The sequence below is a fragment of the Ranitomeya variabilis genome, chromosome 6 (assembly GCF_051348905.1).
Source record: "Ranitomeya variabilis isolate aRanVar5 chromosome 6, aRanVar5.hap1, whole genome shotgun sequence".
Classification (NCBI taxonomy): domain Eukaryota; kingdom Metazoa; phylum Chordata; class Amphibia; order Anura; family Dendrobatidae; genus Ranitomeya; species Ranitomeya variabilis.
The window spans coordinates 271,021,897-271,029,829 of record NC_135237.1 but is presented as its reverse complement, the minus strand read 5'-3'; positions in this window follow the sequence as shown (position 1 = coordinate 271,029,829).

Genomic DNA, 7,933 nt, shown 5'->3' with positions numbered 1-7,933 from the left:
CAACATGGGGATGGTTATTCTCACTGCATTGTCACCCCCAGTTATTCGAGTGCTTCAGCAGTTGGTTCTGACGTGCTTGTCAATGAATTCACATGTGACGGCCTGAAAAGCAACTATTTGTAGAGCACAGGTAGACCAGGCATCTGACGGAGATAACAGACTGTTCAATATGTGGCCTGGAATTTTACCACAAAATAGTGTATAGAAATAGGGTAACACAGCAAAAAAAGGTGAATGGAGGCCTCAAAAGCACACTTTGTAGCCCACAGATAGATGAGGCGTGTCACAGAGATACCAGACTATTCAACATGTGGCCTGTATTTTTTATTTTTTTTACCCCAAAATAGTGTATAGACCTAGGGTAGCAGACAGCAAAAAAAGTGGAATGCAGGCCTGAAAAGCAAATATTTGTAGAGCACAGATAGACCAGGTGTCTGACGGAGATAACAGACTGTTCTATATGTGGCCTGTATTTTTTTTCCTTTTTATCCCAAAATAGTGTACAGAACTAGGGTAACAGACAGCAAATACAGTGGAATGTAGGCCTGAATTGCCACAATTTGTAGGCCACAAATAGTTCAGACATCTGACAGCGATACCAGACTGTTCAATATGTGGCCTGTATTTTTTAATTTTTTACACCAAAATAGTGTTTAGAGCTAGGGTAACACACACTGCAAAAAAAGGTGAATGGAAGCCTCAAAAGCACACTTTGTAGCCCACAGATAGATGAGATGTGTCACAGAGATTCCAGACTGTTCAATATGTGGGCTGTATTTTTTTTATTTTTTACCCTAAAATAGTGTATAGACCTAGGGTAGCAGACAAAGAAAGTGGAATGCATCCTAGAATGAAGAAGATTGTAAGGCAGATACCAAGGCCTTGCTGTGGTTCCTGTCTGAACAGGGACATAAATTAAATAAAAGTCAATTACAATTATGGCAAACAACTGTCAGATATGTGGTAAATCTATCCCAGGAGGGGAAACACCTTGATGAAGGTAGAAAAACAGCCATTCTGCAGGCTCCTAAACCAATTACAAAGAGACAAATGATGTCCTTTCTAGGGATGACAAATTTCTGCAGGAGCTGGATAGCCAACTATGCTGCCATCACAAGCCCCCTCACTCCTCTGATCTATGATGAACCACTGGCAGCACAAGATCATATCTCCTGGATTCCAGAAGCAGAAAAAGCCTTCTGTGAACTGAAACAAATTGTAGTCAGCTCTGCAGTACTCGGACTAACAGATTACAACAAACCCTATACCCAAACAATAATTACCAGTAATGTAACACTATACACCCATATACAAGGCGACTCACAAAGCTATTCTAGATCATGGAGAAAATTGAGTACAAAAGCCAGTAAAATATCAAAATTTATTTATATATTCAAAATTGACACAAAAAGAATTAATAAGCAACAAATAAAAGAAAAAATCATAATATAATACATGGGTGTTCCAATATTACTAAGTGATTAAATCCAAAGTATAAAGAAGAGGCCGAAGCAAGGTCAGGACATCAACATATATAAAGTGCAGCTATAGGGCAAATGGTCTATCTCTATGGCTTACAACCTGACTCAACCGTCCACTTAAATGTGCTTAAATCACTTGCCATGGTTTGAAATGTAGTAAACCCCGCTTCTATACACATCAACAATATGAAATCAAATTAAATAAAACCGAAATAATTACCCATGAAGGTGACTAGTCCTGCGTTTGCCTCGGCCACGTACCCCGACGTGCGTTTCGTGCTCAAAATACCGCTTCTTCGGGGGGCCTTCATGGGTGACAAATGTGACATGAGGAATATGACAAAAAGAATTTTAATTAATTTTAGGCTCATTTACTGTAATCACACTAAGAATCCAAGGGGAATATATCCCACCTACAAGAAACTGTGGTACTTTTGGATTAGACTCCCTTTTACCAGGGAGAGACATCTACAGTGGAAGTGGATTTCTGCTCACTGGTTTAAAAGATAAGTGCGGAACAAAAGAGAATGCAGCTAAGTTAACATTGGCAGAAAAATACAGTGGGGCAAAAAAGTATTTAGTCAGTCAGCAATAGTGCAAGTTCCACCACTTAAAAAGATGAGAGGCGTCTGTAATTTACATCATAGGTAGACCTCAACTATGGGAGACAAACTGAGAAACAAAAATCCAGAAAATCACATTGTCTGTTTTTTTATCATTTTATTTGCATATTATGGTGGAAAATAAGTATTTGGTCAGAAACAAAATTTCATCTCAATACTTTGTAATACATCCTTTGTTGGCAATGACAGAGGTCAAACGTTTTCTGTAAGTCTTCACAAGGTTGCCACACACTGTTGTTGGTATGTTGGCCCATTCCTCCATGCATATCTCGTCTAGAGCAGTGATGTTTTTGGCTTTTCGCTTGGCACCACGGACTTTCAACTCCCTCCAAAGGTTTTCTATAGGGTTGAGATCTGGAGACTGGCTAGGCCACTCCAGGACCTTGAAATGCTTCTTACGAAGCCACTCCTTCGTTGCCCTGGCGGTGTGCTTTGGATCATTGTCATGTTGAAAGACCCAGCCACGTTTCATCTTCAATGCCCTTGCTGATGGAAGGAGGTTTGCACTCAAAATCTCACGATACATGGCCCCATTCATTCTTTCATGTACCCGGATCAGTCGTCCTGGCCCCTTTGCAGAGAAACAGCCCCAAAGCATGATGTTTCCACCACCATGCTTTACAGTAGGTATGGTGTTTGATGGATGCAACTCAGTATTCTTTTTCCTCCAAACACGACAAGTTGTGTTTCTACCAAACAGTTCCAGTTTGGTTTCATCAGACCATAGGACATTCTCCCAAAACTCCTCTGGATCATCCAAATGCTCTCTAGCAAACTTCAGACGGGCCCGGACATGTACTGGCTTAAGCAGTGGGACACCTCTGGCACTGTAGGATCTGAGTCCATGGTGGCGTAGTGTGTTACTTATGGTAGGCCTTGTTACATTGGTCCCAGCTCTCTGCAGTTCATTCACTAGGTCCCCCCGCGTGGTTCTGGGATTTTTGCTCACCGTTCTTGTGATCATTCTGACCCCACGGGGTGGGATTTTGTGTGGAGCCCCAGATCGAGGGAGATTATCAGTGGTCTTGAATGTCTTCCATTTTCTAATTATTGCTCCCACTGTTGATTTCTTCACTCCAAGCTGGTTGGCTATTGCAGATTCAGTCTTCCCAGCCTGGTGCAGGGCTACAATTTTGTTTCTGGTGTCCTTTGACAGCTCTTTGGTCTTCACCATAGTGGAGTTTGGAGTCAGACTGTTTGAGGGTGTGCACAGGTGTCTTTTTATACTGATAACAAGTTTAAACAGGTGCCATTACTACAGGTAATGAGTGGAGGAAAGAGGAGACTCTTAAAGAAGAAGTTACAGGTCTGTGAGAGCCAGAAATCTTGATTGTTTGTTTCTGACCAAATACTTATTTTCCACCATAATATGCAAATAAAATGATAAAAAAACAGACAATGTGATTTTCTGGATTTTTGTTTCTCAGTTTGTCTCCCATAGTTGAGGTCTACCTATGATGTAAATTACAGACGCCTCTCATCTTTTTAAGTGGTGGAACTTGCACTATTGCTGACTGACTAAATACTTTTTTGCCCCACTGTATGTGTGTCTCCCCACCTCAATAACCCGCCTTCTATCTGGTGTAAGGATAGGACCTTCGCCAAATGGAATACAGGGACAGATTATGGGTATAAGATACACTGGGGTGGGACAAATCCTGACACAAAACTACGGCAAAGATTCAAGATTATAAAAAAGGCTAGTTCAGAATGCACCACCAATGTTAATTGCACTAAACGTCTAATCACATTAGAAAAACCATGACTCCAGAGATCAGCGGTTATATGCAATAGGAGCTTATGTTTCAGGAACAGACCCCATAGGCCACGTCTATATAGAGATAAGAGAACATGAAAACAAAATAGGATTAAACCATACAGAAGTAGAGGAACAACTGGGACCAGTAGTTCATTTTTATGACATGACATATGAAGACATATGAAGAAAAACTAGCCCTAGAAACTGGGTACGCTAAAAAGAATGAATGGTTGGAATGGATGAAATATTATACAGCATTAACTATAGAAAAAGCTAATTGACTTGCTTGTGCCAGAGCACGACCACAGCTTGGTGCTACACCTCTCGCTTACAGCGACAATAATGACCCAGAGGGACTGCAGTGCATTTTACAGCTATACAACTCTACTTACAATACAACGACTGACAAATATAAGACACTTTCCTTGTTGTATCCCCCCGTGTTGAGGAGGGACATACCCCTATTGGTGACTGTCTACCCCGGGAATTACACTTGCTTCCAGAAAAAAGGCACTGGTAAGAGCATAAAGACCTTTGGTAAAAACTACCGTGCCCAGTCCATAAATCTAACTGACCCTGGTTCTAAATATCCTAAGGACTGGTTTAAGAACCAGGACACCCCGAGTGCGGATATATGGTGGTTATGCGAGGATGGGAGGTTGAGGCCCAGCCTTTCTGCCAAATGGAAGGGGAGCTGTGCCTTGGTATACCTTCTAATGCCCTTTCACCTGTTCTTGGTGGGTAACCTAAAAGGGATCAGAAAAACACCATGGAGGGAGCCACACAGAATTAAGACAGAACAGGTACCTGGAGGGTCCTTTGACCCACTGATATATATTGATGACATAGGTGTTCCAAGGGGGGTCCCGTGTGAATTTAAAGCAATAAATCAAGTTGCTTCAGGGTTTGAATCCTTTCTGATGTGGTGGGTTACAATAAATTACATTTATTACAATCAACAAAGATTTGTTAATTATACTCGAGATGCGATAAAAGGCATTGCAGAACAGCGGGGTCCGACATTCCTAATGGCTTGGCAAAATCGAATGGCATTAGATATGTTGCTGGCAGAGAGAGGTGGTGTATGTAAGATGTTTGGAACTTTTTGCTGTACCTTTATCCCTGACAACACTGCCCCTGACAGTAGCATAAACAAAGCTCTTGAGGGTATGACATCCTTGTCCGAAGAACTGGCAAATAATGCAGGAATAAATCATCCTTTTTCTGATTGGTTAGAAAACTGGCTGTTGCACACCTTGTATCAAAGGATTAGCTCAAAGACTAATTAACACAGCCATAACCAGAACATTGTATCAAGAAGTAGACCTCACCGAAGACCTTAATGATGACATCGACCTAAAAGGACACTCACTTTGGTGTTGAAAATGATGGGCATTCAGCCTAATGCCAAGAAGTAGATGAGCTCCTACCTTGAGCTAAGAAAAATCCACCTCTCTGACAATGACTGCGCTTGTAAAACCAAAAGGAAGCAAGATACCCGAAGAAGAGACTGGATAATGAATAACAAGCTATCAAAGATTAATATAAGATTAAGATTTCTTAATATTATAGAATCTTCTATAAAGTCTGTATTCATTATTTTGCTGACATGTAAGATTTTTTTGTGTGATGATGTATTTTTCTAGAATGTCTGTGTGGGATGTTCAAGGCCGGGAAATGTTCTTACTCCAAGACATGTGGATGGTTTATTAAAACAATGTACTCATTGAAAATATAATTAACTTGTGAGGAAAAGTCTGTCTTATAGTAATGGAAATGTTTCAAATGTCATTATCTGTAATGTTCAAGCACTTTGTACACATGACTGCATTACTGTGGTGTAGATTAAACTGGCTACAGCGGGATCGCACACTGTACAATAAAATCATGTCAGCGTCCGACACCTATAAGGCCACGTGCACACACACAGTATTTGGTCAGTTTTTTACCTCAGCATTTATAAGCCAAAACCTAGAGTGGAACAATCGCAGGAAAAGTATAATAGAAACATGTCACCACTTCTGTGTTTATCACCCACTCCTGGTTTTGGCTGACAAATACTGAGGTAAAAACCTCACCAAATACTCTACGTGTGCACGCCGCCTTATAAGTACCATACATATGCTGTATATCCAGTAAAATTTTTCTATAATGTACATTCATTCACATTAGTATTAAAATGATTGGTATAATGCCACATAACATTGTATTGTACCAACCCAAAAAAATTTCTTTGTAAATAAACCAAATTTGGGCATACAAACTCAGACTTTGCTTTTTGCCACTCCGTGTCTGCGTATCTCTGTTGATTGTCTCATGCAAGAGAATCAGATCGATTATGTAAACAACCCTCTAATTTAAGCCGAGTGTCAGTTTACTGTTATCCAATTCTGAGAGAATTGTATCACAGGTGAGGAGTAGATTTTAATTTCTCCATGTTCTCCATTGTCTGAGTCCACGGACACCGGACTGCACTCAGATGTCATCTGAGTGCAGCCTGATGTTATACACACACCCATAGAATTGACTGAGTGCGTGTAATCTGATTTGCAGAGCAACTCAGAGATCTGCAGTGTCCCATTACATACAAAAACATTGATCTGCGTGTTATCTGATGTTTTACGCTATATGACTTTCGGAACCTCGAGAACTTGTATGAATTACGCGAGCACCCTCTAAGGCAGCTGACAGCCTAATGTGTATAGGGGGGCCTCCTGACCTTACCCCAAATCGGTGATATTCAGGGAAATAACTTTCTGGCCTGTTGGATTTACAGCGCTCAATTATTATGTTCTCAGGCAGATAAGCAGCTGCCTGAAGATTCTGGAGGAGGACAAAAGAATTTGGCAGCGGCTGGCTTGTAGAGAACAGAGGAACACTTGTCTGATAGATAGCTGTGTATGTAGTTTCTATCTAGTTCCTTTACAAAGACAATGTGTTGTGCACCCCCACATTAAACAGTATTAAATAATTGGACCCTTTTTAATTAGTTTTACACATGATCAGGAAAAATCCATGACATGGTATTGTCGATGCCCCGGTGAGGGCTTTTCTCACATCTCTAATCCCCTTCCACTTAAACTGCCCCTTCCCCATACCCGGTGCCCCTTCCCAAATAAAGACAGGACTCTAAACTTGGATAATAATCAGCCACAGCGGCCTTTATTATAAAAACATACAAACACTTAACAGTGAAAAATAACATGGGGATTGTCCTTGAAGCTCAAAATGTGGTGTAAACCATATGAGAAAATGTGGACAAAAAAAAAGACTATTCTGTCCTTGGGGCTTGTAGCTGCAAATATGGCTCTGTGAGATGCTGAATCTCTTCACCCTACTTACAACTGGCGACGGTCGCAGATAGCTTAACTCAGCTGCAGGCACACATGTTATGAAGAATCCAGATGAGACTTTGATTTCTTTAAGAATCCTTGTTGAACAGCAGCAGATAAAAAAATACTTTCTTCAGACAAACTGAAAGCACATGTGCCTCTAATGAAGCCAAGATGGAGACTGAGACACAGGGAGAAGAAGAAGGAAGTGACATGACACCCAGCACAGGGAGACAGAAGGGACAAGCTTCATGGAAAGGGAAGATTTCAGCTATGCAAAACACAGGAACGCATAGCAGCAATAAACAATATGGGAAACTGCAATACAGCATGTAAAATGTACAGAACAGTCTGTAAAATGTCTCATTCATGGGACATAACACAGACCATAAATTACTCCCAGCCATTACCCCACTGGCTCGAGAGCACCAAATAGGGTACTATTGTCCACTTAACCCGGGAATCCGGCCCACCTTTGCCAAAATTCCCCTAAAATCACCAGACCAGAAACCATAATCTCACACCAGCTGAAGAATCCATATCCCCCAGGCCAATTAGCACCAACTTCAAGGACCCCTCCAACCACCACAACGAGGATATTTGACCACCTCAAATACCCGAGACCCCCCGACACCGAACTGCTATGGCTCTCTCATTATCACTCTGTAAACCAAGGGCCCACAAATCAATGCCCACCGCATTTAAATGTACACCATCTCCAAGCAGAAATTCCTCACC